Source organism: Aythya fuligula, chromosome Z (assembly GCF_009819795.1).
Source record: "Aythya fuligula isolate bAytFul2 chromosome Z, bAytFul2.pri, whole genome shotgun sequence".
Lineage (NCBI taxonomy): Eukaryota > Metazoa > Chordata > Aves > Anseriformes > Anatidae > Aythya > Aythya fuligula.
In genome coordinates this window covers 82,217,321-82,241,782 of record NC_045593.1, presented here as the reverse complement: position 1 = coordinate 82,241,782, position 24,462 = coordinate 82,217,321, and positions in this window count along the sequence as shown.

Below are 24,462 nucleotides of genomic sequence, written 5' to 3'. Positions count from 1 at the left end.
ACAGGGAATATCAGCATAAGCGTCAGTGCACACAGAAAACACAATTTAACATCCTCATTGAGCCACCAGCTAAGAAACCAGCAAACACGAACAGGGTACGAGCAGTTGCGCTTTGCAGAAGAGAGCATCACACTGCTGACACAGAACTTGCTCAACCTCTCACCTCAATGCTTTAAGGGCATGTGAGCTTTCAGCTTGCAGAATTACTTTACTACACTGAGGAAGCAATACCTGTTTGAAAGCATAACACAAAACCTGAACACTACAGGAAAGGTCTAAAGAAAAAAGAATGCGCCCCGGAGTCTCGTCACCCTCACATTAGAGGCACATGAATTTTACAATCTTTTGTTTCTTCAGGTAGGCCAGCTCCTGAAACAAAATAGTACCTGCTGTCATTGCTCATTTTTACCTGTGTAATTGCAGCCAGCACTATTAAATCCAATACTTGTTCTACAATTCTGTGTTGCAACACAGCATTTAGGTAGTAGTATGCACCTAAATTCTATTCAGAATAATTCTACTTCTGCTATTAGCAACAGAGCTGAGGAGGAAAGAAAGAAAGGGAACCACTGTCAAAACAAACTGTACGAAAAACAATGCTTTCTGGTTGAGTCTCAAGCCACTGAGAGCACTTGGCATTTATTCTTGTTAGCATCAACAATATTATGAGATTTTTGGACAATACACATTATAAAAATACTTCATTCTCATTATTATTCACAGTGGCACATAACAGCACACACAGATGAGAGAGAAGAGACAACACCTTGTTAATTTTTTTAATGACACACCAGAGAGTCATGGCATTTCCCCTGACCTCAAAGAGAGTCCTGCATTTGGAGTCTCTCTCCTTTTTTTATATAAGAGTCAGACAACCATAATATCCATATGATATCAAGTGCGTCCTCAACTAGATAATAAACAGGCCCATAAACGTCACTTGTCAGTTTTGGGTGTCAGCAGTAAATGTACCTTTCTGACATTCAACTCATCTTGACTACTCTATTTCTTGAATACTACCAAAAAAATCAATAGGATTACCCACTGAGTAAACTATATGTTAAACATCAAAGTTAAATGATTAACTGTGGGAACAAATTTTGTTCATATTCTATTGGAAAATGTGTCTTTGTTATACTATCCCATATAACCTTGTCTGTTGTGGTAAGCGTATTTCAACACAATGAAGCAGTCCAGCAAAATGTGGACACGAGTGTCTCCATAAAGCTGAAAGTCAGTCTTGCAAATGAAGATCCAGTACAACTCAAAGAAGTCTGGCATGTCCCTCAGCAGTCTGCTTGGGAAACTTATTCTTAAATTCTTAAATTGTTGAACCTGCAGACTACTGCAAGTAAGATTTTATATCACATTTTAACAAGGCACCTATGTACCACTTATCATGGCTTTACAGACCACTAGGCCGGGAACCACTGTTTTTTAATTTTGTGTAAGTCGCATTTCACACGCATGCAAAAACACATATGCAAACTGTCTTTCTACTCAGTGTAGTCAATTAGTAAGGTTTAATTTAAAAAAAAAAAAAAGCAAAATGCACTAAATGATCAGGAAACAGTTCACTGAACTTAGAAATTTACTGGAATGTATCTTTTTTTTTCTTAACTTTTACTTGCATTGGTAAAAATGACCTATTATAGATCAGTTTTCCACTGTTTCCACTCCTTTGTCTTGGTTGCACATTGCATGCTCTCCTTGTACAACTTTCCACTTGCAACAAGAGAAAGGATTTAAAGATCAACGAATATTGATCTTCATCCCAAAGTCAATGCCATATCTCCTAATGTGTGCATCAAGGAATGCAAGTTAATTTACAGTCATGCACACGAGGCCATGCAAGGCCATCCCTATTAGAGCTACTGTTCAAAAAAAAAAAGTCCAAGGGGCCAAAACTGACTCAAGAATGCTGTATTAATTATTAATGCAAAATGGAAAAACTGAGCCATTTAGCAGAATGTAAATGCAAATGCACCATATTTGTATTTTCATTCCAGTTTTCCCCAAGCATTTTTTTAAACACTACACTTCAGCACATGATCTGTTTTTCTAAGTTCTGCATGTCTTGTTTGCTCTTAAAAAGACTCCTGTGAACTTTTTTTATTGTTCTGAAGACTATACAGTCTTTATTAATTAAATCTAATGCTAAAAGGACTTGTGAAATGATCTTCTAAGAACATTTTTACATGTTCATATGAATAATTTTACATATTTCATCAGCTACACCTTGGTATCACAGTGGCCCTTAATCATGCTGGAGATTCTCAACTAAATGAAGCAGATTTATCTTTACTTATTCCTGTAGTTCTTTAAAGAATATTTGCTATCAGTTAAAATGTGTTGTTGATGCAAAAAGACAATGATTTAGTTTTTAATTTTATTATTTAGTTAGTTTATTTTAATTTATTATTTTTTATTTTATTATTTCTCTTTTTCACAAAGGTGAAAGTACTACTAAGGACAGCTGTTCAATATTACAGTATTCAGGATAGGGAATGAGAAGGGTAAAAAAGTAAGTGAAGGAATTCTGTTGTTGTTTTGGTATATAATATGTTCAAAATATAAAGGTTTTGTCCATAAAAAGATTATAGAACTGTGCCCTGCTGCTTATAAAACTTAAGAGATATTTTTATTATGCTTCCAAGGAGTCACACTAATTCCTCCTGAGCAATATTTTATATCAGTATTAGAACAATATTTTCTCTGTGTTAATAAATGGTTTAATAAAAGAGGTTCCTTTTTACTAACTGTTTTTAGAAGTCTGTTTAAAATGTATTTTTAAATTTAGAATTATTCTCCTTTTTTTCACAATCCTCTCCCCTTCAAATCAAAATGGCTGATATGTAAAAGTTCACAATAGGTGACATTTCAAAGGATGATCCTTGGGAAAAAATAAAAAAGAATATCAAGCAACCAGTTACCCAATTCCACTACTTCTTGGGATAGGAAGATTAATACAAAGGATATGTATGATAGCAAAGTCAGGAAAGTTACTTAAATGCTTTTCAAACCTACTTTAGACCCAGCTATGAATATGCTATGAATCCATTGTTCAAGAAAGATATTCTTTCTGACAAAATAAGTGAAATTTGTCTTGATTGACAGCTATGATAAAAAGTTCTCCTTGGCATCAGTGGGACCAGGATTTCTCTACAGGGATCTTTCCTGCTTCATATTTGCTATCCATTCAAAAAGCTATTACCTGTATAGCTAGTTGCTCCAGCATGGAATGGAGTGATATTTACTTTTGGTGAAGATCCACAGTAATAGTATTTGGCTGGTTGTGAATAAGCTACTCACCTACCTTCAAATATCCTTATGAGTGATAATACAGTGTTTTTCCTCTCTCACACACACACATAATATCATATTATTGTATCTCACTAGTTATGAGAATACTTACAAAAACCTTTTAGGTGCCATATTATGAACATGAATTAATGACATTTCATTAATGTGGTAAAACACTTTTTTTTTTTCTTTTGCATGGGCAAGAGCAAGGTTAAAGTTTAAGCTGGTTAACTAAGAGAAGATGAGGAAGATCAAAGAAGGATAACATTGATGAACTAAAGAAATGGATGTAAGAGGAGCTCTTTCACACTCTACAATATTTGACACAACCTATAGCATAATCTCAAATTATTAAGACTATGCAGGCACATCACTTATTGATTCTTTACACAGAATGAATTTGTCTGTTTGTGTGGTATATGTCACGTTTGTAGTACAGATGCTCCAGAAATCACTATGGCACCAGATCCAACTCTAGGTTTAGTTATCCTAGACTAATTCTGATCTTTCTAGTATGTCTCATGGGTTTGCCATAATGACATATGCAGAGGCACATCTGCAAAGGTCCTTTTATTCCTAAACATTTGTCACTTAGCAGATACTTCAAACTTTGTAGAGTCCTTTCCTGACCATGTGAGGTTGACCTTTTTAGAAGTGTGTCCTTCCTGTGAAAAATGTAGGTTGCCCTAGGACATGTGGACCATTACTGTGTCAAGCAAATAATAACTAATATCTTAGTTTGCAGCACATCAGCATCTGAGGAGTCACATGCCTTTAAGGACCTTGCTGTACGGGAGTTACTCCCTCACTTTGCATCCACGTATTGGGATTGGCTGACAGTCTCAAAATCTTAATCCTGTTCTTGTGTGACTGGACAGCATTCCTGACTAACAGTCGAACATCTGAGGAAACACCACCATCAACACCTCTCCAGCTGACAGAAATAACATTTGGGAAAGTGAACAGTGGACATGGTTCTATTTTCCAGGAAAAAAAAAAAAAAAAAAAAAAAAAAAAAAAGAAACTGAGTCGGAATTTCTTGCAGAGTTATTTTTTACTCTGGTGAATTAATACATTCTTTTAATGCTGTTTTGGGATATTTATATTAATTTGGATATAAAAAAGTAGAGCTCCAATTGGCATGAGGAAAATTCTTAACCATATTTCTTGACCTTGTAGTAAACTTCCAGACTACTTTATCTGCCTGTATTACTTGTTACTGTGCAGAAATATGCATATATGTACAAACATTAACAGCAAGGAAAAACAAGGATTAAAGAGCATTTACATTTTCATCCTTTCCATCATTATCAACCAGCATGGGATGTGCTCCTGTATTGCATGAAAAAGAACATCCCCTGCTTCATCCCCATTTAGAGTAGTAGTTCTACTTCATTATGTGTACTCAGACATATATTAAATAAACATATTCCTTCTGTTTATTAGTTCTTTATGTATGATTAATAGCATAAATGAAAACAAAACAAAACCAAATGAACCAAACAACAACAACAAAGAAAACAAACAACAAATAAGAAAAATAAAATCAACCATTCCAGAAAGTTTGGTGCTCCGTACAATTACATGCAAAATGCAAAATACATGTTGCATATATATGCTGCATAGCTGAATATAACTTTGGACAAGGAGTAACCTTTACACACAAGCTTAATAAACAGGCAGGTCAAGTAAGGTATAAGAACCATATCCATTCTCTGTAACTCCCCTTGGGTGCATAAAGAACAGCTCTATACAGTCTGGAGAGAAGCCACTTGGAGACAGAGAGATTAGCTTTTATTGGCTTAGGGCCACTGAGTAGTTTTAGGTGTATCAATTGCATTTCTATCATCACTGGAATAAAGGTGAAATGGTCTTAGTATTGGAAATAAATCAGATGCCAATATTATTATTTTTTTTTTTGGTCTCTTCAATGTAGTTGGGGTCAACAAGAAAAAACAAACAAATGAACAACAACACAAAGAAATACTACAAAACAAAGAATAACCAAAACCAAAATGAAATGTTTATGTTGCAGTTCCACAGAACATCTGAAGTCCTTCCTGCTGGTGGGAGAAAACAATTCCTTCCCAACCCACTTTAGCTTTTGAATGTACATCAAGATGTTTTTTACTCAGCTGAAAAGTCTCTAATTTAGGAGCAGACTGAGAAGAACAATGAACTTAAGTCACACAAATTCTCTGTGAAGTTCTAATGTTGTAGTAGTCTTACACCATTTAATTGAAGCAGTGTTGATAGATTTCTCATAAAATATTCTATCATTTTTATACTTCAATGTTTGTTGTAATATTCCAAAATAAGTTAAATATTTTTTTATTCAACTGTTCATTTTTTCTCTTTTCAGAAAAATAAATAAACATTTCTGCTCTTGTTGAAGCAAACTATGGATTTTCTTTGTTGCCTTTTTCAATTTTTCTTTTTCTTTTTTCCTTTTTTTTTGTACCTGAAAATTTTGTGTTTTGTTTTGTTTTTCACAGTCCCATGGAATCATTTTATCTGTTCTTTCAATATTATATATTTTTAAAAACACATTAATATGTAGGTGGTCTTACATATGTAAAGTATACTCCATAGATATTTAGCCAAAAAGCTACATGTGCTGCACTTAAAAATTACACAATGAGGAATCTGCAAGCAGAAGATAACCTTACCAAGACCCTGGTGATAAAAACAGTTGTGAAAAGTGATGTAATACCACTGGCTTTCAATATTAGAAAATATTTTTTACTAAAAAATAAATAAATAAAAAATACAATGCTAGACACTTGTCTATGTGAATCACTATTTGTGGTGAGCTTTCCCAAAACTACTGCACATTGCATAAAGCCTGTTTTTAAAATATGTAATTAATTATTGAATAATAATCAGAACACTTTCAGTTTTAAAGAGCAAATTAAATTCAGGCAGGTTTTTGGAACATTTTCAGACAGGAATGGTCATCTGCTTGCAGACAGACCGTGATGCTGTTGCAGCTGCTTCTATTCATTATACTGTATTTCACGTTTTCTTCGCTGTCAACCTTTTATGCATTGAATCAACAGAGTCAGGGAAGGACTGACTATAGGAGCATGTTGCTGAGCTGCTCTGGGCTTACAGCTCTGCACATGAAAGAAGAATATGCCCTAAAATGAAACACAGAAAAAAAAATACTGGAAAAAAAAATATCCTTGTTTATTCTTCTCTTGGTTTCATTTCTTCAATTTCCTCACCTATGGAATGAAGCAGCAACTTTATTCTATGGCATTGGTTCCCAGGATTCCCACTTTGATTCTTCCAAGTGCCATGGAACCCACACTCCTGCCAAGAGGAATATCATTTAGTAAATCTCTAACAGCTTTTGTAAATATGATGCCATCCAGCAGATTAATCAGACTTTCAAAGCAAATAGCTAAGGGGTTTGGTAAACAAGAGTTATAATAAAGCAGAGTGTTAAAATATACGTATATATATATATATAAATGCTTACACTACAGGAGGGAAACAATTCATGCCTAGAACAACTGCATTATTAGTCACAGCACTGTGACCTCTCACCTCAAGTGATAAAGTACACAGGTCAGAATTGACAATACATACTCATGGCTGATCATGGCTGCCATTTATTGATCCAAGGGAAAAAATAAAAAAAAAAAAGGGGGAAGGCGAAGGGGAAGGGGAAGGGGAAGGGGAGGGGGAGGGGGAGGGGGAGGGGGAGGGGGGTAGGGGGAGGGGCGGGGAGGGGCGAGGAGAGGAGAGGAGAGGAGAGGAGAGGAGAGGAGAGGAGAGGAGAGGAGAGGAGAGGAGAGGAGAGGAGAGGAGAGGAGAGGAGAGGAGAGGAGAGGAGAGGAGAGGAGAGGAGAGGAGAGGAGAGGAGAGGAGAGGAGAGGAGAGGAGAGGAGAGGAGAGGAGAGGAGAGGAGAGGAGAGGAGAGGAGAGGAGAGGAGAGGAGAGGAGAGGAGAGGAGAGAAAAATGAAAACTTTGCAGGAAAAACATTGCTCTGAATTACAAACACGCATTCTCCTGATACTCAGCAAAACTGAAACCCACTGAAACTCAGTGGGTTTCTCCCACTGGAGCTGGAAAGCAAGAAGTGAGTTCAGCCAGTATTTAATATCAAGTGAATGTGGTGTTTAATCAATACTATTCTGCTTTTGTTCCACGATGTGGAAAGCAGTGTCTATTCATTCAGTAAAGGTTAATGCCAAGGGTCAAGTGATTTCACACTCTCTGTAGGATCCACAACATTTCAGTAGTTCAGATGCCTTGGACAATGATGACTCAGTTGGACTGATTTATTGCCACTCTAAGGCCCTGCTTAATACTAAAGTGCTATCTTATGATAATACCTCAGAAAATAGCACTGATAAAAGAGGAGGCAATAATTACCTACATTTTGAAGTAATGTCTTCATTTCTAACATCCTATAAAGATGTAAGGTCCATTTAAAATGATCTGCTTCTTGTATTAGCAAGTCAGTTAAATTAGATATTATCAGTGTTCTCTGGTTTATGAAATGCTATCTATGCAAAAGAAATCTGTTGGACGTATTAAGAAAAATGCAAATTGGAAGTAAATGTAATACAGTACATCATTTAACATACATTTTAAAGAATAACTTATTTCCTTGTCTACTTGCCCAAATAAAGAAATACTATTCTAAGACAGATTAATAAGGCAAAAAAGGGAGAAAATTGTCAGACAATTTAGAACAAAAATATAACATTCACAGACACCCTATGTTCTAATCAGGCTTTAATATGTGAGATTATATAACTAACAGCATTTACAATTGCTTCCATTCTTTTTTGTTTTGTTTTGTTTTGTTTCTTTAGAATTTCTAACTTGAGGGTAGATATGCAAAAAAAAAAAAGGAAAGCTATATATCTCCTTCAACATGATACACTGAAAATGACATTAGGTGAGGTCATTTTCTAAATCAGAATGCATTTGACTTTGTCAGGGGTTCTAATTTTGAACATGTTAGGATCCCTGATTATTATTCAGCAATGTCTTATTCAAGATGTGTTTTATATAATGAAAGAAGTTCAGATGTCACCAGGAAAATAGTGTGAGAAGAATTAATTGGAAGGCTTATCAGAGAAAAGTCATTTAGAATCCAGCTCTACCTAATATATCATTGAATGATGAATATACCAATCAATTAACGAAATAAAATAAATTCTGCAAATTTGACTGAAGACATCCTATTATTATAAGTGGGAGGATATTTGGAACAGTTAATTACTCCTTATTTTATGTTCTAAGTATGCAAAAATCCTTTATGTGAATTTTCAGCATCCCTTTCCCCCCAATTACAGATATTTAGAAATTTCTTCTGACTTGTTTTAAATGATGGTGTCATATTTTCTATAACACTACAGCAGATAAAGAAGAAAGGCATTTTAATGTGAGTTAAAGGAAAAAATGCTAAGTTCTTACATCTGTAAGATATTCTGTTTTCTTACAAAAATAGCATAATCAGTGCAAAAAAGACAAAATGTTTAGCACTATTTACAGATCAGATGGACTAGTTATTATGTAAGAAATATGTATTGTAATGAAACCAATTTTTGACAATCATCAATATTGATTAATAAATTGTTACTGATACTGTGAAATGCCTAGCAAATAAATTTGTCTTTCGCTCTTCAACTATTTGAATATGAAATGTCAGAAGTACCAATGAAGGTTATGACTGGTGGTGAAACAGTACTGTTAAAGACCAAAAGCAAAAATGTTGAGATTCTCTGTTTAATTTTATAGATTAAAAAAATTCTAAACAGTTTTCAATTCTAGACACTGGTTTCTTACTACCTGACATCTGTTGATTTCTTCTTCCCCCAACAAGGTGTCAGTCACAGCCTGAAATGCACAGCCCCACCACCTTTCTATTTAAAATTTCATAAAGAAATTTAGGTGGCAGTACCAAACGTACTTTGGAGATAGCTACAACTGTGTCCTAAGAAATTTGGAAAAGGAAACAGAAAAGTTTGTCTGCTGAAAAATGACACAAGTTTAAAACATAAAATCCATTGTATTAGGAAGGAAAGTGTAACATTTTGAACAAGATGCTTTCTTTAATTTATTTATAAGCAATATGTCTTGGAAAATTGCACCTTCTGATAACAAAGACTTAGCCACACTAAATCGGTCCGTCATGCCATTAATGTCAGAATTTCACCTCCAGCCACAGCCAATGCCCAACGGATTCGACACCCAAGGAAAAAGACATGTTCTTTCTGATCCCATTGACAGCGAGTGTCTACCTTGAACTTTATTAATCCTACTTTTTTCCGCACAATTCAGGGTATGAGATTATTTGCTGGTAGATTTTAACATTCAACAAACACATATAGATAGAAGAGTGTACAAAATGAAGTCTGTCCTACTACTAATTATTTTTTACATGAGTCTATACAGGTCCAAAGCACGTGCAATAAGTAGTTTCACCGTGAAATGGAACAACCATCTGTCAGCCATATCCCAATATGTCAATGAAGAATGGGAATATTCTCTTACTCAGTGGGATAAAACAAACAAAAAAAAAAAAGGAGAGATGAAAGTTGTAAAATTGGGCTAAAAGATGTTCCTAGACAGTTTTGTGTAATATTATGATCTAACGATGTAAATGTTTTCAGGTTTAATCTAACAGTTCAATGGCATATTACTTTTTTTTTTTTTTCTGTCTTCCACACTACGTTGGAATTCTACTACAGCATGTACTTTGGAAATGGAATACTTAAAAAGAGTAAGCAGTAGAAAGAGGAGAATGGATATTCATGTCGACATCACAGTAATACGTAATAGGATACCAAGAATAAAAAGAAAAGAAAGAAAGACATGCCAAAAATTAGGCTTCTGAATCCATACTTAGGCAATTAAATAAAAGGCCTAATTACCAAGACTGCTAAGCAGCCAGGAGCTCCTATTATAGTGGGTGTCATCCTATTGCAGTGAGGGCAGTGAACTAGCTGGCTCCTGAAAAATGTGGCTGAGTATCCAGGCTAATTATGCAAAATACTTGCTTTGTGACAGAGTGCAACATCAGTGAGATTTATACAGGCAGATTTAGCTGCCTTTTATATACCGATGGATACACACTGAATTTGTATCTCTGTTCATGTACAATTTATATGTGATGTGAATCGACACATGAATCAATCATGAGTAAAGTGTTTATTACAACCATGTTCCTTAGTTCTGGTTTATACGTTTTCCTACTGTTTTGCTCCCTTTTTATTACTTTTTTGTTTAAACTTCAGTTTCAGGGTTTGGAGGGCTTGCAGTAGGTTTTTAACTGTGTAACAATGTTAAAGCACAGAAGACATAAAACAATATACAAACAAAAAATCAAAATATTACAAAGGGATAAAACAAAAGTATTCAAAATTTGGTGATTAGAAAACAGAAGTACAGATTTCTTATTACTACACCATCTGCCAAAGCTGGACAAAATAATTAAACAGTTAACCTTGGTTAGTTCTGTGGAAAAAAAAATGACACATTGTTTGAGGAAAGTCAGTTTGAGATAAGTTATTTGTAAGACAGTGATTCATTTAGTGTTACTAAATATATGTATAATCAAAAAACACCCATGGTAATATGAATCCTTCTTCAACAGCAGTTCTTTTTCTGCAGCTAATTGACAGTGAAACAGCCCTACTCAGATTCAGGGCTCCTGCAGGAAAACTTTCTGGAGGACTGAACCCCAAATTTATAGAAAATTAAAACCAAAGTTATCTTCCTAACATGGGGATATCTACCACTGGGCTTTTAGATGAAGTCTTTTCTTCTAGAATAATTTATGTGCCATCACGGAGGTCTGCAGTGGATTCCACACACTCAGGTGCAACCTGTTAAGAATGCATACGTACATCTCAACTCTTTTAAAAATTTCAATCTGAAGTCTCCAGCTGCTAAGGGCTGGCTTCCACTGACCTAGAAGATTAAATCACTATTGCCAGTGTGCTAAACAAGGCTGGCATCCTAACTGAACCTGCACGGTGGCTTTGGAAAAACAAGACACTGTATGTTCCCAGCTGTACAAGTGTAGAGTAAATGTGTTTTTTCAACATCACCATGAGTTGCAATGGACACCGTAACTGAAATAAACAGAAATCCTTTCAGAAATTACTGACATTATATCCTTTAGACATCATTGGTTTTTCTACCATGAGTTAGTTCAGCCATAAGGATTAAAATTAAAGCAGTTCAAGCCTTCAAAATTTCAGAATAATATGTTACCTGTCTTCTCATTTTCTTTCTTTCAAGCTTTTCTTCAGTTATTTATGTTGGAAGTACAGGTCATCATGATGGTGACTGTGGGAGAAAAAGATTTCCCTTTATTTTCAATTCTAATGAAAAATCCCATCTTTCCTCAAAATATTCATAACACTAGTTAAAGTGCCATTATTCTCTGAGCTGTCTTTGCTGCCCACAATGTCCCTAAAACAGGAAATTAAATCCATCATTATGGACCTATAAGCCAAATCCCCACCTTTACTGAGAGTTATCAAACGCTGTCTCTCAAAAAGCTGCACAGGAGCAGGCGACCACACCTCCAGGCTACACAACTACTGCTCAGATCCATTTGATGCCCCTTGCTGTCTTCTCTCCACCCTGACAGGTCTCCCCCCAGGGTATGGTTGATCACTCTCTACTGTCTACAAGGCCCCTGAGCCCAGAATTACTCCCTGTGTCCCAGCCCCAGGCATATTCAACAGCTTTGCAGGTTCTCCTCACCTGTGAAGAAGGTGATGGAGAACATGTCAAAGGCAGCTGTTTCACTGTGCAGCATTTAACAAAAGCAAGTGCCAGGTCCTGCACCTGGGACGGGGAAACCCTGGCTATACGTACAGATTGGGCGATGAGACGCTGGAGAGCAGCCCCGCAGAGAGGGATCTGGGGGTTGTGGTTGACAGCAAGTTGAATATGAGCCAGCAGTGTGCCCTGGCAGCCAGGAGGGCCAATCGTGTCCTGGGGTGCATCAAGCACGGCATCGCTAGTAGGTCAAGGGAAAGGATTGTCCTGCTCTACTCTGTGCTGGTGCAGCCTCACCTGGAGTACTGTGTGCAGTTCTGGGCACCACAGTACAAGAAGGACATTAAATTGTTGGAGAGGGTCCAGAGGAGGGCAACGAAGATGGTGAAGGGACTCGAGGGGAAGACGTATGAGGAGCAACTGAGGTCACTGGGCCTGTTCAGCCTGGAGAAGAGGAGAATCAGGTGGGACCTCATAGCGGTCTACAACTTCCTTGCGAGGGGGAGTGGAGAGGCAGGTGACCTATTCTCTGTAAAAGCCAGTGATAGGACCCAAGGGAATGGTGTTAAGCTGAGGCAGGGGAAGTTTAAGCTGGACATCAGGAAGAGGTCCTTCACTAACAGGGTGGTTGCACAGTGGAACAGGCTCCCCAGGGATGTAGTCACTGCACCAAGCCTGTCTGAATTTAAGAAGCGATTGGACTGTGTGCTTAGTCACATGGTCTAAAATTTTGGGCAGATCTGTGCAGTGCCAGGAGTTGGACTTGATGATCCTTATGGGTCCCTTCCAATTTGGGATATTCTATGATTCTATGATTAGTCTGTTTTTAATCTCGTCGCTTCAGTTGCTGAACTGAAATGTTATATAAATATGTCATTCTGTATGACAAAAGACAAATACATGCAAATACTATCATTAAAAAGTAACTTGTGCCTGGGGTGTAATGGGGAGATCAAGTGACAGACACAGTAGCTTTTGCTCGAGGAAAGCAAATGTAAGTGCTTTCCTCATTTTAAGAGAGCACCTTTCCTTTCTCTCATGTTAAAAGAGAGAAACCACTGCAGTGCATGGTTGGAGCCTGGGTTACACTGAGATGGGTGCCACTGAACACAGACACTCCAAACCAGGTCTTCACCTGCCGTAATTAAACATAGAAACTCATCACTGTGACCAGCCTCATCTTGTTGTGCGAGCCTGGCCATGGCTGGCCCCATTCTGCATACCAGCCCCTAATTGTCTCTCATTGTGAGGCACATTATGCCAGAACATGATCTCTTTGGTACAAAGTGAGCTGTTTTTCAGGAAATACTTTATTTATTTATTTATTTTAATCAGTAATAGATATACCTTTCCCATGAACAAGGCCTCACCACTTCATTTCTTTGGTGTGATTATCAAATAGCACATATTTAAACTAGATGTCAAGAGGAAACAGAGCTCTCTTTGAGTGGATTGAAGACAGTATGGTTTGTCTAGCATGGATAAAGAAGGCTCTAATCTTTACATGTATATTATTTGTTCTGTCTTTGCACAGTGCCCACCACAGTGAGACCCTCAACCAGTGCTTAGATCACATAGACAGTATAAAAATACAGAATATTCTCACTTCCCTTCATAACTGATGATTTATGATCGTCTCAGGCATCTAAATACTGTGCTTACACATAATACTGACTAGAGATCAAAGGATCTCATAGACAGCATCCCTCCACAATCTTCCATCCTTTTCCACACAGCTGTTCACATCGTATTTGAGGTCAACCCAGTCAAAGCTACCTCAGCTTTGTTAAATTTTTTGACATAACTGTAGCTTTTGGATGCCAGTGCAAACAAGCTGCCATCACATCCTCAGGATTAGGAAAGATTTTAAATTTCAGTCAACTTGGCCTTGTTTGTTTGCCTTAGCTAAGATGAGGAGTTGTCAAACTACACAATTTCCATAGCTGTCAAGGATGTTTTTGAACATGCAAATCTGCAGTACATTTTATCACAAACATTGCAAAAAGCTTTAAAACCGGGACATATGAAATATGTATACTTTCTTTTTGTTAAAAAAAAATGAAGACTCTAACTCAGCTTATAGGCCTTCACCCTGCATATCAATGTTTCTGTCTTGGTTGTTTTGAAGCCAAGTGGAAACAATAGAGCATCAACAGAATTGTCAGTTTCTTCCATTTATCACATTTGAGCCCTTTATAATATGCGGGCAAGAAGAATGTTATTCAGTTTGTATTTTGCTTGAAGCCTTGAAATATTTTGAGGATGTGACCTAACCCCACATCATGCCACCAAGCAAGTAGTCAGGAGTTGTTAGTACACAAAGGAGTTTGGCTTAACTTGCCAGTAGGGATGGAAAGCAGCTTGGAGCTGGGTCCATTTATCAGTGCTCAGATTGTCCTTGCTCAGTGACTACCCTGCCAGTCCCTGCAACACTTACGAAGGTGAGTGGGAGATGTCACTCTTTCCACTTAATATTTGGGAAAACCGAGGTTACCACAACATGAAAATTTACTTCTGCCAACCATCACCACAATTTAAAATTAATTACATTGTCCAAACGAGTAGATATAACATCGGTAAAGTTAACACAATGTATTTGTAGGAAATGTCTCCCACACAGTACATTTCAGGTTGTTTCCCCACACCCCCACAAAATAAATAAATAAATAAATAAATAAATAAATAAATAAATAAAGTGTAAATGTGGTAAATGTGTAGACTTGAAGCCCATCCGATCTTCTTTAGGCACATAGTCACCATCATTGGCTCACTGCCAGTGCCAATGCCATGCTCTGCTCCCTCTCCACAGACCTTCTGGCTCTATTGGCATAGACTGGAGCAGACACAGTGGTGATTCATCAGCCTGGAGGTCTTCTGTTGACCTCTGTGGTCTTCCCCTGCCTTTTCAATAATGTACATGTACATGTAACCTGGGTCTCACACACATAAGATAGAATTCTTCCTTTTTCATGAGAAAAGGTTGGTTCTTTGAGTTTTACCTGCCTTGAAGTCTTCATCTTGATTAAAATTATCGATTCCGTGCAAAATGGGCTAACTCTGCTACAGCAGCAAGGGAATATTTGAAATGCTAATGAAAGACCCAGACAAAACAGACTGACAAATTTGTTGGAGAAACAGCAGAATCAACCAAGATGTAGAGGAGAGAGACTGTGAAGAGAGTACAGTATTTATCTCCTACTGTTGCAAGTACATTGCCTTAATCGGGAAGAAATGTTGGAGAGTATTCCCTGGTTTCCAGCCTTTAGTTTAGGTTCATTTCATGTCATTTATTTCGAATAAGCCAGATCACTATGTTCTGCCTACAGAACCCCAATACAAAATACCATGTTTCTACACTTCCCACATGGAATCGACATACAGGAGCAAAACAGACAAGATTTCATATTATATTTGGCAGTTAGTCTAATGACTCATTGCCAATACACACTTCTAGAAACACACTGCATATAGTCTATATGGAGTGTTAAAACCTTTATATTCTAGAATATTATAAAACTAAGCTAAACACAGCTATTTCCAGTATTGAAATACAGTTGTCAAGAAACATGGGTGATTCAAATACTGCACTTTTACTTTTTCTTAAGGACAACAATCCTCTTTGCTCCTGCAGACATCTTGAAGTGGTTGTTGAATGTATTATTCTACACATTTAATACCATGTAGGACTCTGAAGAGATAAAGCTATACAGTGCCTTAGGCAATTATAAGCAAGGATTATAAGGAAAAAGAAAGCTGTAACGTAGAGGATAAGTGGCATGATATAAGCAGAATATTTAATACTTAGGACAACAAAATAGATACCACACTGCCTTGACTATTGCAATGTCAGACACCATTCATTCCCTATGCAGTTCAGGCCTGTTTATCTGAACCAGCAATGTTCAGATTCATTAATGAAGCCATTATTGATTTGTGGAACATGACTTAAAATCTCAGCAAACACTGAACTATCTGTGAGGAGCTCTTAAATACTGAATGTATGTAACTAGACATCTCAATTTAACAACCAGACATACATTAAACAGCATTAATAGCTAGGCACTTAATGGATCAATTCCCACTGTTTGTGTAATGTCGAAATAAAAAAGGCTTATTAAATGACAAGCTTTCCCTGGTTTGTGCTAATTAATTATACACTGCATCTGACTGCTAATTTAGTGGGAAAATGCAGCCCAAAACTATGGTTTCTGCTTGAACTTTGCCTCAGCACCACCTAATTCAGCGCAGAGTGCAGCTGTGACCTGCCTCTGAACGACGACAGTATTAAATTAGAGCACAAGGCCATCAATTTAATAAGTACTGTAGCAGGTAATTTGAATAAGGACAGTATTAGTATTCTGCCAGTGCACAACTAAAAGCAGCTGACCTTTCAGACCAGAGAAGATCCTTGAACACATCTAGCTGAATCAGAGAACACAGTAATAATCTGGCCATGTTAAGAGTGCCAAGAGAGACTTTTACAGCTCTACACCCATTACTATACATCAGCTACTCTACAGTATATGAGAACACTTTATGTACAAAAAAACAAGGTTATAAATAGAACAAAGGCAATGTGAAAGATATATTTGCAGTGGCACATTTGAAAATTCTCCTTATTACCTTGATTTATGGTATAAAGAATGTAAAATTAATCAGTGCACATAAAAATGCACTATGAACGCCCACATAACAACTCAGTGACTTTTCACCACAAATTTAGTACTGAGAGGAACATAGGTATGTGTTTGTAGTAAAAGTACAGTATATAAAAATATTTTGCTAACATAACTGCTTTAAACGCAGTAATATAAGATGAAAATAGCATTCAGGCAGGAGAAAGATAATGTTTTTCAGCTAATTGGCAAGTTTTTCAGAGGTTTATAACTACAGTAAAAATTCCTTTCAAACAGATTGTTGTTTCTGCCACAGCCCAGTGTAAAATTCCTCTAAATGTAAATCATTTTTAAAGGAAAGAGGGCTTTTTCTTAAGGGCCCATGTCTAAATATTAAAAGTCACACATAAATGCAATCAAAGAAAAACAGTCACACTCACACAATTGAAAGCATAAAAATTTAGTAAAAGAACTATCATTATTCTGAGGGATTTGGGGTTTTTACTTCTTTACCAGGTGGCAGGATGATTCTTTAACAGGCAGGTAATTCCAGTCCTCAGAGATTCATTCTTGATCTTCTAGCAGATTTTCTGAAATAGGAGTATAGCCCTTCCATAAGGCCCTGAAACCTGTTTATAAAGTTTTCCCTTTCACTTCACAAATAATTAACAGACTGAAAGAGTGGGAAAGTACACCAACTTACCAGAACTGCTCTAAAAGCTCGGATGCATAGTAAAACCCCACTGAGAGCCTTGTCTTTAATTTCCTTCCTAAAAGACACAGTTCCTACCATATCTACCACTTATTTAAGAAAGGGGCACACATTCATGCATACTATTGATCATGTGAAAAACTGCTTATTGCTGCAGAGCAGAAACATTCAGTAACACCTGATGCTTCTCAAACTAGCAAGACATTTATTTTTAGGGACATAAACCTGTTTAGCATAATTTTGTTAGATCTTGGAGTAGAATTCTGAAAAAAACTACAGGGCCTAGAATAGAAAATAATTATCTGGACATATGAAATGCTGAGTAGGCATTAAAGAAATGTTATTTCTTTTGTCTGATGGAGTGTGCTGCTTCTTGGAACATTGCTAACAAATATTAAACACAGACTGAGCTTTTAAACCTCTCATCACAACCAACAGACCTAAGCTCATTTTGGATGTCTACCTTTTATCCTCCTGAGCTGGAGCTAATGAGACCCACCTGGTCTGGTTGCCAGTAAGACTCAGCTGAATAGACATGCATATTTATGCAGACTCCTGGAAACTGACACAATTTGTCACATCTCCTCAGAAGCTGGGTCCAGAAATTTGAAACTGTTTTTATTTTGCAAATGCTGGCAGGAAAATCAATGAAATTTGAAGGGACAATTGATATTTTGATATTACTGCGATACTGAACGCATTTTTCATGGCAATAACCAGGCATACATCATACTGACAGACAATTTACAAAATGGGTATTGTTCAGTTAAAATATGCATAAAGCATTGTGGGCTATATAAAATATTTATGGTCCAGATGCAAATGGCAGGTAGAGGACCCCTCTGGGGCAGGAGGGGTCCAGTCTGGAAGGAACACAAAAGAAAAGCAACATGGAGGATAAAAGACCTTTTATGGAAATGGGGAAGGAAAAAGTATCGTATGGGGGTGACGTGCTGCCTAGAAAATAATGTGATCCTCTATTGTGGGTTCACAAAGTCCTGTAGTGTTCACGCCATGAAAATGTTGTTATTCTGTACGTATTCCAAACTGAAACCAATGCATTGTCACAGATTACAAATTCCACAAGTAAGTAAGTAAGTCCTGGGGTGCAAACAAAACAAACATACAAAAAAGATGGATTAAAATTATGACATAATTATTAAGAAATTTAAAAATAAAATGATGAATCATGACCAGGACCATGAATCTGACAAAAATAATGATGTAATTCTTTTTTGTTTGTTTACCCAACCTAAATTCTAGTCTAACTCATGCTTTCACATGGTACCATGCTAAATATACTTGCCATATTAAAACACTCCAACCCTAATGAAATGTGAAAGAAGAAAGAGGATCCCCTCTGCTCTTCCATCTCCTCCAGCTTGTGCAGATACTGCAATTGTCCAACAGCATTTGAGTCTTCTCCTAGTTTCCTGGGCTAAATTAATTCTGGGAATTAAAAATCATAAAATAAATTTGTAGCTCAGTGGATTTTTGGAAAGAAAAAGTTTTTTAAACCAATTTAAAGTTTTCTCTATTTTGCTCATGCTTAGCACATTTATATATATGTATGTATATATATATATATATATATTCATTTTAAAAAGATTTAGCTACATATATAAGCCATAGGGCACTAAGCAACATTGAAACATGTTACACAAAAGATACATGACAAGATATTTCCATTAAACTTACACTACATAAAAATGGAGGGTAAACGGGACATGATTCATTCATGAATAGAGCCTTTAGTCTGATTTGTGGCGGTAAGTATGCTGTCATAAGCTTACTTATTGCTAAGAATGTATCAAATTACCTTTGCTGCAATTATTAAAATTCCTTCTCCACCTTCCAAGTGAACTTGATTTCAAGAGCCAAGAATCTCCCCAGTGAGCTTTTCCATCAAATATTTCATAACTAAAACGTTAAATACATCTGATTAAAAGAGGACAAGTAATACTATAATCCATTTTATTTCAAAAAGGCATGCAATTTCAGAAAGTACTAATACTAATAATATAACTACCTAGTTTAAATGTGATACTGTGTAATACCTTACCTGCCAGTCTGCTTATCTAGCATCCACAGTAGCTATACATACAGATGGCACCGCTTAACACAAATTGCATAACTTTAGAACTAAAGTACTTGAGATCAGTTTTAAAACGGCCCAACAGATAATGATAATTACTGTAATAAATACTAATTTTCTTCAGGGTAGCTATGTCACACTAGAAAAAAAAAAAATCAGTGTCTTAATTCTACTTAAGTAGAATTAAGTTTTCTTACTTAAGCAAACTCAAGTTTTCACTGCCAAAATGGGATAAAAGTAGTCTAAAAATTTGTTAATTAACTAATTGTATTCTGTGATTTCTGACATAACTATGATCTGGACAAAAAGAATGCTAATGATGAAATCCTATTACCTAACAGACCAGAATTATAATGACGTACCCATATTTCTAACAAGTGTACTATTTACATTAAAAAGGGAAACATCACTCCCATTTTTAGAAAGGGTAGAAAGGAGGAACTGGGGAACTCCAGAGCAGTGAGCCACACCCCTGTGCCTGGCAAAATCATGGAACAGGTTCGCCAGGAAACTATGTCAAGGCACATGCAAGACAAGGAGGTATTCCAAAATAACCAGCACAGCTTTACCAAGGGCAGATTATACCTGACCAATCTGGTGACCTTCTAGGATGGAGTGACTGCATCGGTTGACAAGGGAAGACCAAGCAATGTCATCTACCTGGACTTCTGTAAGGCCTTTGCCACATGACATCCTGATCTCCAAATTGGAGAGAAAGGGATTTGAAGGGTGAACCATTCAGTTGGCATGAAGGCTGCACCCAGACAATGGTGTTCAGTTGTATGATGAAATTCATCTGATGTGAACCCAACCTTGATAGTCCCCTTCTGACTTGCACCTCAGCGAGAGCTCCGCAAGGCTTTTTCCTGTTCATCCTTACTCCTCTTCACACAATAAAGATCTTTAATGCCATCAGTGACACAATCCCTTTTGCTCTATTTTATTTCTGTGATTCATCACTTGGAGAAAAACGTAATCCTCACAAACATAACTATTACTTGTTTCTAAATTACTACTTGTCAGGAAAGAAATCTCTGGAAATGCTAAAAAGCACTCTAAAGTCAAACAGAACGTAGCTCAGAAGATTATCACAGACTGAGGGTGGGCTATGTTACTCAACTGAATACAAGAATGATCCAATGAAGGGACAAATTTTCTACAGAAAAAATTTATACAGGAAAAAAAAAAGCATAAAACATTAGGAATTTATTGGAGAAAAAATATAAAATAAAATAAAATAAAAAATAAAATAAAATAAAATAAAATAAAATAAAATAAAATAAAATAAAATAAAATAAAATAAAATAAAATAAAATAAAATAAAATAAAATAAAATAAAATAAAATAGGGGAAAGGATATGGAAAAGGCCCATATAATCATTAAGGGTACTTTGATGTGCCTAGACAAAAATTACATTATTTCACCCTGAGAACTACAGGTATTTAGAGAAGTAGGTTTAGCGCAAACAACAGAAAATTCACACACGTGGCAATTAAATATATGCAATCTTTTTCATGGGATACAGTAAAGGACAAACAATTTCAAAAAGAACTAAAGGAGGCCAGGAGGTGTATACATTCTTTGCGATATCCAGTTCTCAGCATAGTGTCAGCATCATCACAGAAAACTAATCTTTCTGTTGTTTCAGGCATCCTATTACCAATGCAAGGTGAAGATAAATGCCAAATTATTCCAATTTTGTCAAAATCAAAATGCTGAGTGAAAACCCAGTATTGTGAAAACCCAGTATGGCTTCTGTTTGTGATCTGTTGTGAGGTCTGAAATACGTGAAGATCAGGAAGAGATGCAGGCCTCAATGCCAGTTGATTTGCTATTATACTTTCATTATGCCTGAATTCAGACTTTCAGGATTATGCTTATCATTCACTTTCCAGTGACTGTAGAAACCACCCCAGTCCTGCTCCTGATGCCTATAGTCTGGGCATCATTTTTGACAGGAGGGTCCTCCTCCTGAGGCTTCAATTCTAGGCTTTAGCTAACTGTGCTGGTTCTTCCTGCATAAAGAAGAATCTCTAATATACTGTCTAATATACTGTCTTATCTATTCATCCTAATAGCTAACCACCCCCCAAAACCTATGTCCTGATTACTGAGACATCATCTTCCATGACCTTGTTAAATAAAACCTTGCCCTCCTCATATCCTTCATAATGCTACTGGGAAGATACAATGTATTGCTTTCACGTGTGATCTTTGTCTGGTTGTAATACAAACAACCCACTATATTATTACTAATAAAAGCAACAATAATATCATGGTAAATATAATAATAATGTTTAAAAGTAATTACATGGTACACACCACAAATCTCCAAAAAAGATCTACGTCGTATTCAGTTTTATTAAGGTAGACCCCAAAATGACTTGATTAACTTCTCAATTATTCTTTACAGTGGCTCTTGCAAGAGGAAAAATCACTATCTTCTGATCTTGGCAGGCTCAAAGACCCCAAAACAAGCACTTCAAAAATGCCTAGGTATTTTCCTAAGGATTGTCTTAGTCTGTTCTTTTTCTTATATGTAACTATCTGAATGTGGCAGACAGAGAGAAGACTCATCTGTAGCATGCTGGTTTCAATATTATAATATTTCTGCTTGATTTTAACTAGCCTTTTTTGCTGTATCTACTACTTACAAGGGATGGAAAACTTCATAATTGGTCAGGCAATCGAAGGACCCTAAACAAAATACAGTGAGAAAGAGAGAATGAAAATTCCTACTGTATGAAAGTTTATATTTTTTAACTAGTAAACTGACTTTCTTAAATTAGCCCATACACTCAAAACTCCACGATAGCAAGAAAATGAGGAGCAAAATTATATGTAATTAATTCAAAACATTGTACACTGTAATCCATTGAAAATGAGAGCGCTATTGTGTAAGGGTTTGAACAACTCTTAAATTATATCACTTTACATCATTTTAACAATTGAAGTAATAAATAAAATAATAGCTTGGAGGAAATTCAGTACACCAGCATGCGTCAGTGACTATTGTAAAAGGAATTAAAATTACCACAGGTAAACCTGAGAAAATACAAGCTGCCTGCCATATATCAAACATGTCTTTAGCAAAACCTTTCTTTATTATTATTATTTATTTTTTCTTACCTGTATTAAAATCTATGTAAAGGAAAAAATGTTGAAAAGTAAAATATGAATAAATATCAAACATTGACTTTTATACTAAGACTGGAACCATGTTATTCAGTTGCTTGACAACTTTTTCTACCACGTTTTTTGGGGGAGACAGCATAAATGGCTTTGGTACAAAGAAGAGATGTAATAACAAAACAAACAAATCAACAAAAAACTATTAAAATACCTGAGAGCCTTATGAGATCAAACAATCAGCTACTGCAACAGAAAATGATCCTATCACCCTTGTGTTTATTTTCACCATAAACTTTTAACATCTCTGAATGAACTTTCTCCATGCCAATTCATTCCTTAGATTCTACGTTTCCTGGGAACTATGAGAAGCTTTACTTTATGCAATTGCTCACAACACCTATGATTAAAAAATAAATAAATCTTAGAAGGCATAAAAACTTTGTCATAACAGGTCAGACCAAAGGTCTGTCTTTGTCCCCAGCACCAGCCTAGCGGAGAAGGCTTACAAAACCTCTGGTACACCACAACAGCCTCCAGCAGTCAGAAATGTGGGTGTCTTCTTATCACATGTACTGGCCACTAGTGGATTTAGCATTCCTTAACCTAACCAAATTCAACCTATTTGTCCCTGTTGCCTCCACGAAACCCTACAGCCTCACAACACGGCTGGGAGTTGTATGAGAAAGTACTTCCTTGTTATTCATTTTCAGCTGTCTGCCTGATTATTTCTTACAATAAAAGAATCAGCAGGAACACAATGAAACTGTAAATAATTGTTTCTTATACACCTACTTGCTGGCTGTGGAGCTGTAATCACCCCGTGGCTGATAGCTGAGCAGCAGCCTTGCAATAGATGTTTTGTCTTGTGCTCTTTTTACCTGGGGACTGTCAGTTTCCAGGTTAGTAATAGCACAACATAACACAGCAAGAACACTTTAAAAACAACAAAAAAGGACTGAGGTGCATCAAAGTTTTCCAGACACATGATGAATGTTATGGGACTTGAACTCTACCTCCAGTGGAACCCCTTGTCAGCAAGAGAGCTAATTTTGTGCTCTTAAGCATGAGAAAGCACAGTGCACTGTGCAGAGCTGCTGTGAAGGTCCCTGCAGACCTTGGTTAGGTAGTGAATGTCCTTTCTGGTTCACACAACATCTCAGTTATCCCAATCCCACTGAGCAAGGATGGAGAGCTGTGCCTGGCTCTGCAGCAGCATTCATTCTGTGAACAGAGAGAGTAAAATTATTCCTCATTAATTTCTATTTCTAATTAATTATTCCTAATTTCTAATGTACGTGACATCAGGCCTTCAAGGTGAAAGGCCAGTGCACCCAACAGCATCCCAGCTCCAGCTGCACTAATTTCTGAAGCTAGGTGGATAATGACAGAGCTACAGGAAGGAAAACTTGTTGAGGTCTTAGCTTTATTGTAGGTTTAAGAAAATAATCATCTTCAGACTAATGGGAAAGTGCAGTTATAAAAGCAAGAGTGAGAAAAGAGTGGTTACTTTACCTGGTAGTTATGTGATGGCACACACTCCTCCAGGTCCAAACTGCTTCATCAAAGTACAATTATGTGCCACAAAGGACACTGTCAATCTCAGAATGATAAAAGAAACCAGAATGTACCACATTCTGCTATACTAAAAGGTAACAAAGTTTACTTGAAATAAACACCATAAAAATTAAATATACTCCATTACATGTGAACAAGACCTTAACTGAGTTGGAACTGACCCTATCAGTCAGAGCAGTTACTGTTTCTACATCAGATGTTATATCTTTACCAGAAAAGCTATTCTGCAGATAGATTAAGTTAGTCTGTCAAGTGGCATTCCTTACAGTG